The sequence below is a fragment of the Dendrobates tinctorius genome, unplaced genomic scaffold (genome assembly GCF_039654945.1).
Source record: "Dendrobates tinctorius isolate UK_male_01 unplaced genomic scaffold, ASM3965494v1 ptg000138l, whole genome shotgun sequence".
Lineage (NCBI taxonomy): Eukaryota > Metazoa > Chordata > Amphibia > Anura > Dendrobatidae > Dendrobates > Dendrobates tinctorius.
The window spans coordinates 5,054,246-5,067,238 of NW_027361806.1; the positions used below are offsets into that span (position 1 = coordinate 5,054,246).

General features: G+C 41.3%; 1 protein-coding gene across 6 annotated transcripts in view; it reads right to left on the reverse strand.

Moving 5' to 3' along the window:
- Window positions 1–12,993, reverse strand: part of ST3GAL3 (ST3 beta-galactoside alpha-2,3-sialyltransferase 3) — a 251,348-nt gene that overhangs the window by 121,780 nt on the left and 116,575 nt on the right. The gene's annotated exons all lie outside the window — the stretch shown is intronic.

A 12,993-nucleotide genomic window follows, 5' to 3' on the forward strand; every position in this document is an offset into this window, starting at 1 on the left:
TCCGAGAGTAGACAAGGAGCAGAAGATGAGAGCTGATAAACAGGTTCTGTCTTGTTAACTTTCCCTGGAACCCTACATCACTGTAACCCGCAACCAATACTCAGCATATTTGTGCCAATACATAAAGTATATGTTCCACCGGTCGATCTGATCTCCCAGTAACACGTCTCTCCATAGACAAAAATGAATAGGGACCAACACAACAGCGGCCCGGCCCTTCTCTGTATCTCCTATGTCTGTCCAAACAGTCATTTCAATGCAAACACATAGAACATAAACAAGAAAATCCTGAACAATCCATTATAACTCAGATCTATTTGGTACTATAAAGTCACACGTCAGGCTCCTACCATTTATGAAGGTTCTTCCCCTCACTCCATGTGATGCACTTCCCTGATCATGTTCTTGTTCTCACTGGATCTCCTCCATGCAGTGATTGTGATACTGTAAGGACATCTTTAACATCTGCATGTTGACTGGACAGAAACAGCAAATTTAACCCTTTCAAAGCTACAGCCTGAATAGGTCAGGCTACCAAGGTACAGCGGAGCTCACATGTTGATAGATTACAGAGACAGCCTACCACTGATTTTGAGGTTTCATCTCTTATTCTGCAAGGATATAGCCAGCGTGTACATATATTTGTTGGTTATACTGATCCCAACTTACATCCTGTATTATACTTCAGAGCTGCACTCACTATTCTGCTGGTGCAGTCACTGTGTACATACATTACATTACTGATCCTGAGTTACATCCTGTATTATTCTCCAGAGCTGCACTCACTATTCTGCTGGTGCAGTCACTGTGTACATACATTGCATTACTGATCCTGAGTTACATCCTGTATTATTCTCCAGAGCTGCACTCACTATTCTGCTGGTGCAGTCACTGTGTACATACATTACATTACTGATCCTGAGTTACATCCTGTATTATACTCCAGAGCTGCACTCACTATTCTGCTGGTGCAGTCACTGTGTACATACATTGCATTACTGATCCTGAGTTACATCCTGTATTATTCTCCAGAGCTGCACTCACTATTCTGCTGGTGCAGTCACTGTGTACATACATTACATTACTGATCCTGAGTTACATCCTGTATTATTCTCCAGAGCCTGCACTCACTATTCTGCTGGTGCAGTCACTGTGTACATACATTGCATTACTGATCCTGAGTTACATCCTGTATTATACTCCAGAGCTGCACTCACTATTCTGCTGGTGCAGTCACTGTGTACATACATTGCATTACTGATCCTGAGTTACATCCTGTATTATTCTCCAGAGCTGCACTCACTATTCTGCTGGTGCAATCACTGTGTACATACATTGCATTACTGATCCTGTACTGATCCTGAGTTACCTCCTGTATTATACCCCACAGCTGCACTCACTATTCTGCTGGTGCAGTCACTGTGTACATACATTACATTACTGATCCTTAGTTACATCCTGTATAATACTCCAGAGCTGCACTCACTATTCTTCTGGTGCAGTCACTGTGTACATACATTACATTACTGATCCTGAGTTACATCCTGTATTATACTTCAGAGCTGCACTCACTATTCTGCTGGTGCAGTCACTGTGTACATACATTACATTACTGATCCTGAGTTACATCCTGTATTATTCTCCAGAGCCTGCACTCACTATTCTGCTGGTGCAGTCACTGTGTACATACATTGCATTACTGATCCTGAGTTACATCCTGTATTATTCTCCAGAGCTGCACTCACTATTCTGCTGGTGCAATCACTGTGTACATACATTGCATTACTGATCCTGTACTGATCCTGAGTTACCTCCTGTATTATACCCCACAGCTGCACTCACTATTCTGCTGGTGCAGTCACTTTGTACATACATTACATTACTGATCCTTAGTTACATCCTGTATAATACTCCAGAGCTGCACTCACTATTCTTCTGGTGCAGTCACTGTGTACATACATTACATTACTGATCCTGAGTTACATCCGGTATCATACTCCAGAGCTGCACTCACTGTTCTGCTGGTGCAGTCACTGTGTACATACATTACATTACTGATCCTGAGTTACATCCTGTATTATACCCCAGAGCTGCACTCACTATTCTGCTGGTGCAGTAACTGTGTACATACATTACATTACTGATCCTTAGTTACATACTGTATTAGATATGACTCTAAGATACCAATCTTGTAGGACAACAGTGTTCTACCCATGATAACCTAATCCCATAATTAACCGGCTGATTAAATATAATGATTAACTTTGCATTACTTGTAGAAGGAAAGTCTCCAGTTTTTAGGGGAAACGCTACATGCTTCGCTGGAGATTTCACTTCATAGTATCCCTGTATGATTGTATTTGAGGCGGTTCCAGTATACGTTCTGCTGCACAGCCACAATTAATTAGGGGATGAATCACAATGTAATGGGGATCAATTTTGCGGCTTAGTATGTGAAATGTAACATGGTGACACATGGCTGAATCACTGGATTAGAGACAATGTGGTCAGAGATTCCCAGTGCTCACATTAGCCTCCAACTGCTAATCTAAGGTTTTGTGCACTGTAAAAGTAAAAAGCAGAGGGCAAAAGTTTATAAATAAGTGGATTTTTCATCTAAATGGTCAGGAGTGACTGTACTGATACCGCACCGGCCTATAATCCTGGTTACATCATTCCTACTGGATAACGTTGGTTGATAGTAAACTCTGAGAGGCAAATTAAAAAAAGGGCCAAGAGAGCAAAAGCCCTAAGGTTTAGAGCTTTCCCTGACAGTATAATGGGGCAGACATACTATTTATACACATGGGGCACAATTGGTAAGGGGGCCCACCTTTCCTGCCAAAGCAGTATCTTCTGTCACACACACAAAGAGTGGCCAATAAATCTTTTTTGTACAGTGGTCCTCTCTTGTCTATGACCGTCACTGAATGGCATCTCCTATTTAAAGTCAATCTGTCAGCAGGCTTTTGCTATTTAATCTGAGAGCAACAGAACCTTGGGGCAGAGACCCTGATTCAAGGCATGTGTTCAGCAGCTTGGTGTAGCTTCAATACAATCAGTGTTTTATCAGCAGCAGATTATCACGCAAGTTAGTTAGGCAAATCTGTGTAACCCCGCCCTCGCCTCTGATTGGCAGCTTGCTGTCAATATACACAGGAAGCTGCCAATCAGGGGAGTGGGCGGGGTTATACAGGGCTCAGCATTCAAAGCACTGCTAAGTCTACAGCAGAGAAAACAGGGGTTTTATCAAAACTGCAGCAAGCAGCCCAATAAGTGACACATCGTTGGAATCAGGCTATCTGACCCTACATCATTCTGCTCTTAGATTACATAGCTGACAGACTCCCTTTAATAATCACTGAATATAATAAGTGAGTTTTTAGTGTGGCTAGGCTCTACATTATCAAGTTGTCTGTTAATTGCTTCTCTCTGATCAGTCTTGAGAAATTCAAGATTGTTATTCTTTTTATGATCAGAAACAAGTGATGGATTATCAGATTCCTGGAATATCAGATCATTGATCAGAGGAAAAAGTGCACCTAAAAAGCAATACAACCATACCGAAAACTCAAACCACATTGGAATATGTTTCATCCAAATAAAATAGGAAGCAGTTCTAGATCATGGGGGATCAATCAGTAAAAGGAGCACTCGCGTCCTGCATGGCCGACACGATGACTGGGACTCCTACCCTAAAAACCTCATATCTACCCAATAATTTAAACCCTCGGTTGATTTATGGGCTATCTCACCAGCTGCCTTAGTTCTGTGACCCCAGATCGTCACTTTTCTAGAAGCTGAAGTTGGAATGCTTTCATGTCATGCAGTCCTTTATGACATCTATCCACTACATTCCCGGACAGGCGAGTACTCGGGTGTAGGGTCAGTGATGAACAGCACAAACTGGAAGCTAAAGAAATTCTTCCTCCAGCTCATGTGTTCCCGGAGCCCCTTGGATGGAGGAATCACGCATGTCGTCTGTGTGCTTCACCGATAGGACACAAACACCATTATAGCCTATCATGCTGTTCACTTCGAGTGTATGCACACAAAAAAAAACTGGAGAAATATCCGATTTTTATCCAAGTCACAAATCAAAATTGCAAATTCAAGTTTAGGGTATGCAAAAAAAAAAAAATCGAACCACACACGGATGCCTCCGTAGCTGCATCCCACTGCTGTCCATTTTTCACTTACTATTTACTAGAAAAGATTTAGAAACCTTCATCAGGGGTTCACTTTTTTATTCATCTTTGCATACAAGAAAAACTGATGAAACTCTAAAGCCATGTTCACACATTCAGTATTCGATCAGTAAGTATTTTACATCAGTGTTTGTAAGCCAAAATCAGGAGTGGGTGAAAAATGCAGAAGTGGTGATGTGTTTCTATTATATTTTTCCGCGGATTCTTCTTCTCCTGGTTTTGGCTTATATGTACTGACTAGCTGAAGAGCCTGGCATTGCCTGGGCATAGTAACTAACTGCCGTCCTGCTCTCTCCCTCCACAGCCCAGCTCTTCATCCGTGTCCCGCTCTCTCCCTAGCAGCTCTGCTCTCCACCCGAGTCCCGCACTTTCCCTCTGCAACCCCGCTCTCCACCCGCCAGTGTGTGGGGCTATGTGGAGTGGGTGTGGCTTGACACACACACACACACATACACTCAGCTTTATATATATAGATGTTAAGATCTCACCAAACACTCAATGTGTGAATATGGCCTAATGGTGAAAACTGGCACACGGATCAAAAACTGATGAAAATTGGTCTATGGTTTTCACGTACACAAAACAGACATCTGAGTGACAAGAACACGGATGGCTATTTATCGGATCAGCTTCCCATAGACTTCAATGTTAAAAAAATGGATCTAGTTGAAATCATTTTTTTTTAGCCAGGCAAAAAAAAAGTTGAGCTTTCTTGCTGCTGGAACCATTCTAATGGATGATTATTGGACATGTGAACATAGCCTTAGAAAGGTTGTCCACTACTTTAACATTGACGGCTTATCCTTATTATAAGTCATCAATGTCCGATCAGTGAGGGCGAGACACCCGGCACCCCCACCGATCAGCTGCTCTTGGTGTCGGCAGCGGCCGGAACTGACCAGGTACGGGGCTGCACAGAACCGTCTACAGTATAGTGGCCGCGGCCGGGTACTGCACACCCGCACCCCTATTCAAATCAATGCAGTACTCAGCTGCGGCCACTATACAGTAGACGGAGCTGTGCTGTGCAACTCCTTATCTGGATAGTTCCGGTTCTGCCCCCCCAAGAACAGCTCCCCCGGGTGTCGCTCCGCCAGCGATCAGGCATTGATGACCTATCCCAAGTGTAGGCCATTAATGTTAAAGTAGTGGACAATCCCTTTAAATATATAAAAAAAAATTGCTATATTTTGCACAAATACGGCATGCAATACATTTTATGAGCTTTTTAATCACACAAAAAATGATGCAAATCCTTCAAAAAATTCTCATTAAAGTATTAAAGAATAAACAAGTATTGAGAGTAGAACAGACTTTATTTACTAAAAATGAAGATACTTTCCATTCCTCTGCCCCAATGGTGTAAAGGTTCTTCACTAGAAGCAGAGAAATGTGTTGTAATAATACTAATAATTAATAATAATGTTTCATTTGTATTTGCCGATACTGGGAATGTGAAGTGTATTTATTAAGTGCATCCATCATGTATAATGTTACAGACGGATTACGCATTACTGGATTCCACAATATTGTCATCATGTCATGATCTGTCCGGTACCATGACATAAGGAGCCGTTGTCGTTACGGTGCTCAGCGGTTACATCTGTTATTTATCTCTGCAAGAAACTTAGATTCCTAATATAAAGTGATAAACGGAAGATCGCTCAGCCGGTGATGACTCACGTCAGGATTTATGGCCGCCAGCGTGCTGGATTGTGCGGCTGCGGTGGATCCTGTGGCTTATTGCTTCACGTCGCTCACTTTCATGTATTCTGAGATTTATGATTTGTAATCACTGCAATGAAACCCCCAGGACAAGTTTTCTCTTTTAGTTCCTATGAGCTCGTGTAAACCTGAAATTACCTGATCAGGAAGGTAGCGGCAGCCGCTGACGGGGGGGGGGGGTCCCATGTGACGATGGTAGCAATAATAGCATCCTGGTGCTTAGATTGAATTATCGCTTCTGCTCTGTCAGGTATTTCCTGACAGCCATGAATGATAATTGATATTTCAAGGCTCGGGAAATCATTCACATACACGACACGCACAACTATTTTACATTTTGGGTTAATAATTTGTGCCAGAAGTTTGCCTGTTTGCAATGTCACAAAATTAATTTTGCAACTTTTGTCGTTTTTTTTTTTTTTTAAAGTGAGTGATGCTCAGTGGAAAAGGTGACCGAGAAGTTCAGCATAATATATATATATCACAAAAAAGGCGTTATAATAGAAATGTACTCCAGTCCAAGAAGACGTGTGCCATAACTGAAGCTATAGCCCAGTGGAGCAAGATGCGCCAAATTTAAAGTCTCGTTTTTGTTCTGTCCATTCACCAGAAAATGAAATCTACGTCAGTCACCTTTTCCCACTTTTTAAAAAAAAAAGCTTCCAGGGCAGTATAAAAAGTTACGAAATTTGTTAAGAATTCTACTTGTGACAAACTTTGAGAATATTTGAGACCTGTTATCTGGCAAAAATTAAAGAGACCACTGCAAAATTTTCAGTTTGTCTGATTTTTCTCTTTCTAGGTATATTTTTGAGTAAAATGCAAATTGCTGTTTTATTCTATAAACTACTGACGACATGTCTCCGAATTTCCGAGCACTAAATTTGCATTTATTTTCAGAAAATGAGAAATGGTCAATATAACAAAAAAACACAGTGCTTGCAGACCTCAAATAATGCTAAGAAAACAAGTTCATAATCATTTAGAAACAACAATACTAGTGTTTTAACTCAGGAAGAGTTCAGAAATCAATATTTTGTGGAATAACCATGATTGTTAATCACAGCTTTCACGCGTCTTGGCATGATTTCCACCAGTCTGTCACACTGCTTTTGGGTGACCTTATGCCACTCCTGGTACACATATGTCAGCAGTTCTTCTTTGTTTGATGGCTTGTGACTATCCATCTTCCTCTTGATTACATTCCAGAGGTTTCCAATGGGGTTCAGGTCTGGAGATTGGGTTGGCCGTTACACGGATTTGATGTGGTGGTCCTTCATCCACACATTGATTGACCTAGCTGTGTGGTATGATGGCGCATTGTTCTCAGAGTTGGGGAACATTGCCTGAGCAGAAGGAATCAGCTGTTTTTCCAGGATAACCTTGTATGCGGCTTGATTCATACGTCCTTCACAAAGATTAACCTGCCCAATTCCAGCCTTGTTGAATCATCCCCAGATCATCACCGATCCTCCACCCAAATTTCACAGTGGGTACAAGACACTGTGGCTTGTACGCCTCTCCAGGTCTCCGTCTAACCATTAGATGACCAGGAGTTGGGCAAAGCTGAAAATTAGACTCATCAGAGAAGATTACCTTACTCCAGTCCTCTATTGTCCAATCCTAATGGTCTTTAGCAAACTTCAGCCTGGCTCTCCTTTGCTTCTCATTGATGAAAGGCTTTTTTATAGCTTTATATCACTTGAGCCCTGCCTCTAGGAGCCTGTTACGAACTGTTCTTGCCATGCACTTCACCCCAGCTGCCATTTGCCATTCCTTTTGTAGGTCACTTGATGTCATTTTGTGGTTGCTGAGTGACATTAGAATAAGATGACGGTCACCCCAGTCAGTGGAGAGTCGTTTTCATCCTCTGCCGGTCTGTAGCTTTGTTGTCCCCAATGTCTGCTGCTTGACCTTGTTGTAATGGACTGCCATCTTAGAAATTTTAAAGATGGAGGCAACATGACGCTCACTGTTAGTAAAGCCCTTCTTTTCCTCACTCAAGACATTTCTTTTCAACTCCTTTGGCATGGTTAAAAGTTATTTTTTCATTCCTATTACTTTTGGGATATTACTAGCACTTGTTTTGCCATCCAGCCTGTCCTATTACAAGAGGATTGTGAACACCACAGCAGGTTTTTTTTATACTTTCCTTCGTTAAATTAGATTTGGTTCAGGTGATCACCTAATCAGAAGCACATTAAGTAGAATGAGGTGTACTCTGGTTGGAATTCATCTGACACTGGAATAAAATGGCTGCCAGACATGTAGAGAAGCTGTGGTCTCTTTAATTTTTGCCAGAGCTGTATATGGGATGATCAATTCTCCCCTATGTAGTAAGTTACAGTATGTTCATGGGGTGGAGGTATTATTTGTTACTTTTAGGCTATGGTTCACTTTTGGGGAGTTTTTGATTGTACGCAGATTTTCTGCACCATTTCTGCATCCATTAATTAAAATTTGTTACTTGCATTTTTTTTTAAATACATAGCATAAAAAAATCACCAAAAACTACCGGTAATTGTGGGAAAGCAGCTTTGCAGTGTTAATATTGGTACACTAATTATTGGTCAATAGCACTATTGTAATATTCTCTTAGCTGTACAACATTATTTTTTACAGGTACACATAATTTTGACTTGGGGCGTGTATCATATACAGTGGCATTTAAAAGTTTTGGCACCCCTGGTCAAAATTAATGAACACTGAACAGTTTATCAAATTGAATATAAAATTAACTCTAAAAGGACTAAAGTTAAAAATGACACCTTTCCTTTGGATTTTAGGCAAAACATTTTTTTTAATCTTTTACATTTTAAAAATTACAAAAAAGGAAAATGGACCGATGCAAATGTTTGGGCACCCTGAATGGTTAGCACCTAACAGCATCCTACTTTGAAAGTATCACAGCTTGTAGGCGGCTTTTGTAGCCAGGCAGAAGAGTCTTTGAATTCTTGTTTGAGGGATTTTCAACCATTCTTCCTTGGAAAATTCTTCCAGTTCTGTGAGATTTCTGGAGCGTCCTGCATCCTCTGCTATTTTGATGCCAAGCCACAGATTTCAAATGATGTTCAGATCAGGGGACTGTGAGGGCCGTTGTAAAACCTTCAGCTTGCGTCTTTTGAGGTCATCAATTATGAATTTTGACGTGTGTTTAGGATCATTATTCATTTGTAGAAGCCATCTTCTCTTAAAACTTCAGCTTTTTTTTTTTACAGATGGTGTTATATTTGCATCAAAAATTTGTTGACATTTCACAACCCCAAAGCATGACTGATCCACCCCCATGCTTAATGGTTGGCGCGATGTTCTTTTCCTTAAATTCTGTGCCCTTTTTTCTCCACACATACCTTTGAACATTGTGAACAAAGAGTTCTATTTTAACCTCATCAGTCAACAGGACTTGTTTCCAAAATACATCAGGCTTGTTTAGATGTTCTTTTGCATACTTCTAATGCTGACTATTATAATGAGGACACAGGAGAGGTTTTCCTCTGATGACTCTTCCATGAAAGCAATATTTGGGCAGGTGTCTCTGTACAGTAGAACAATGTACCACAACTCCAGAGTTTATGAAATCTTTCTGAAGGTCTTTTGCAGTTAAGCGGGGGTTCAGATATGCCTCTCTAGCAATCCTACGAGTGCTAGGCAGGTGCTTAGAAGAACCCATGGCTGCTGTTTTTTGGCAAAAGGTTGGAGGAGGCTGGGTTTTTATAAAGCTGGGGCATTTGCATCACCTGGCCTTTCCTAACGATGATAGTGAAGAAGCCATAACCGTAACAGGCTGATTAAGAAGATGTCCACTACTTGGACAACTTCTTCTTATATCACACTCTTGGCCCCGATAAAATAAAAAACAAAACTAACTCCTGTGCTGGCACTGTTCCCGCGGTGTCGGCACTGTTGTTGTGACACATGACCCTGGCGCCCAATCGGTGTTGGCGTCATTGTCATCACCTCCTGTTGACTTGAACATGAAGAGGAAGTGAGAGACCAGCTTTATCTTGGATTTCCTCTTTATGTTTGATTTGTCCGAAGACGGGGACACTGATTAGGTGCCGGAGTCACGTACAGGTACGGACTGGGGCTGAAATCCAGCTCTAGCATTTGAAATCACACAGGCCCTTGCCTAAAATACAAAATAAACGTGTCATCCTTAACTTCAGGCGCTTTTAGAGATCATTTCATCTTCAACTTGCTTAACCGTTCACAATAACAGTAATTTTGATCAGGGGTGCCCAAACCTTTAGATGTCACTGCATACTATACTGGATTATTGCAATGTCATTAGTCAGATTTCTATGAAAAATCCTACTGTATTATCTATATCATTACTAAACAATGTACTTTAATATCACTATGTTATTACTGTAGATTTGTATCAGTCTTGACTCATATTTTACCATCAGATACTTGTAGTAATTATATTGGCCTCCCCGAGGCTCTGGCTGATGCTCATTGGCGGCACCCTTTTCGACGATATGGAAAGAAAAAGACCCATTTTGAGCACGAGGTGTTTAATCATAGTTTCGTGTCACGAAAGGCGAACGTAAAAAGAATAACCCAATGAATGCACATTGTGATACATGAGAAGCATATTGTGCGCGGCGAGTTACATCTTATCCGTGCTGCATTAACCGCCGGCGACAAATGTGGATCCATCCTCTGTATGAATGCAGCGTTCCAAAAAGGGGTCCGTTGTTCTGCCCCCATTATCGCACACACCAGCCACTTTGATCAGCACAAAAGATCCAGGGATGATGACATCCTCCCTCGGGGCAGATATTTGTGATGGTTAATGAATATCAGTATTGAACATTGGGTTGTAACAAGTAGAAAATCTTGAACTCCTCAGAGTTCAGAAATCCAATGAGTAATTAAAAAGAAAAACATCCATCAGAGGCTGAAACTTGGCTGCAAACAAAGCGCTGCTAAGAATATCAACATCAATGGACAGACTTGTAAAGGAATATGGAGAAACATTAGGATATTTCCTTCTATATGTAGTCATAAAAGTCTAAATACTCAAGAACGAAGAGGGCTGAGAAGAGGTCAAAGATTTTATTATTAAAGTCAAATCAATTCAATGTTCATCTTTCTATTGTCTACAGTATTTTCAAGTTTACATACATCTGAGTGACTGTCAGTACTCATGCTAAATTTTCCTGTATCATACTCCAGAGCTGCACTCACTATTCTGCTGATGCAGTCACTGTGTACATACATTACTGATCCTGAGTTACCTCCTGTATTATACTCCAGAGCTGCACTCACTATTCTGCTGGTGCAGTCACTGTGTACATACATTACATTACTGATCCTGAGTTACCTCCTGTATTATACTCCAGAGCTGCACTCACTATTCTGCTGGTGCAGTCACTGTGTACATACATTACGATACTGATCCTGTACTGATCCCGAGTTACATCCTGTATTATACTCCAGAGCTGCACTCACTATTCTGCTGGTGCAGTCACTGCATACATACATACATTACTGATCCTGTACTGATCCTAAGTTACATCCTGTATTATACGCCACAGCTGCACTCCCTCATAGAATCATAGAATCGTAGAGTTGGAAGGGACCTCCTGGGTCATCTGGTTCAACCCCCTGCTCAAAGCAGGATTCACTAAATCATCCCAGTCAGATGTCTGTCCAGCCTCTGCTTGAAGACTTCCATTGAAGGAAAACTCACCACCTCTTGTGACAGCCTGTTCCACTCATTGATCACCCTCAGTGTCAAAAAGTTTTTTCTAATATCTAATCTGTGTCTCATACCATTCAGTTTCATCCCATTGCTTCTAGTCTTTCGTTGTGCAAATGAGAAAAAAGATGCTCCTTCTACAATGTGACATGTGCGTTGGCAGTAGCAACGCTATTCACACTAACGGTAGGTCTTGGCTACTCCGGTGACCTTTTACCAATTGTGTGTCGCTGAGTCCCTGTGCTGCTAACAGCCTCAGCGTCGCGTTATTTATTATTTGTTATAGCAGCTCTGTTTCTTCAACAGAGATTGCTTGTGGCACCTGGGTGAAATCAAACCCTGTGCACACTATCGCCATAGTGCTCTGGCATCTCCTAGCTGCGGTTTCTCCATCCACCGCACGGTGGACCCCAAGCGGCGAACACACTTTATTTATATTTTTATTTAGTGTGTTCCGCCGTTCATAACACATACATGTTGTTTAATAATTTGTTCAAAGATCTTTCCTGGTATAGAAGTCAGACTCACTGGCCTGCTGGTGCAGTCACTGTGTACATCCATTACATTACTGATGTAATGGATGTACACAGTGACTACACAAGCAGAATAGTGAGTGCAGCTCTGGAGGATAATACAGGATGTAACTCAGGATCAGTAATGTAATATATGTAGACAGTGTCTGCACCAGCAGAAAAGTGTGTGCAGCTCTAGAGTATAATAGAGGATGTAACTCAGGATCAGTAATGTAATGTACCGTATGTACACAGTGACTGCACCAGCAGAACTGTGAGTGCAGCTCTGGAGTAATACAGGATATAATTGAGGATTGGTACAGGATAAGTAATGTCATTTATGTATACAGTGACCTACCTCATTATAGATATTAAAAGGCTAGTCCAAGACTACAATATTGACAACTTAACCTTAGGTCATCCATTTCAGATTAGTTGGGGTCTGGCATCCTGCACCCCCATGAATCAGTGGTTTACAGCCCCTCCACCTTCCACAGTGGTGGCTTTTCTGGTGGTGCTGCAGCTCTGCTTCCAATTAATGTGCCATTCCGCCTCTGTACACTTTGTCTATCAGGCCACTGTCATTAATATCAAAGTCCTGGACAATCCTTCTAATTTGGTTTGTGAAGCGTACAGTGTGATTAGAGATGAATCTTCACTGATCATCAGCTGTCTCCAGTATTGGTTTCGTAGAATCGGCATGTTACATGAAACTGCAAAAATTGGTATATTGTAAAAAAAAAAATAGCTTAAGGGTGAAATATCGTTAGTTATGTTTCACACAAAATAATACTCACTTAATTTTTAGGAAAGGATAAAAACTCATTGAAAAATGACCTCA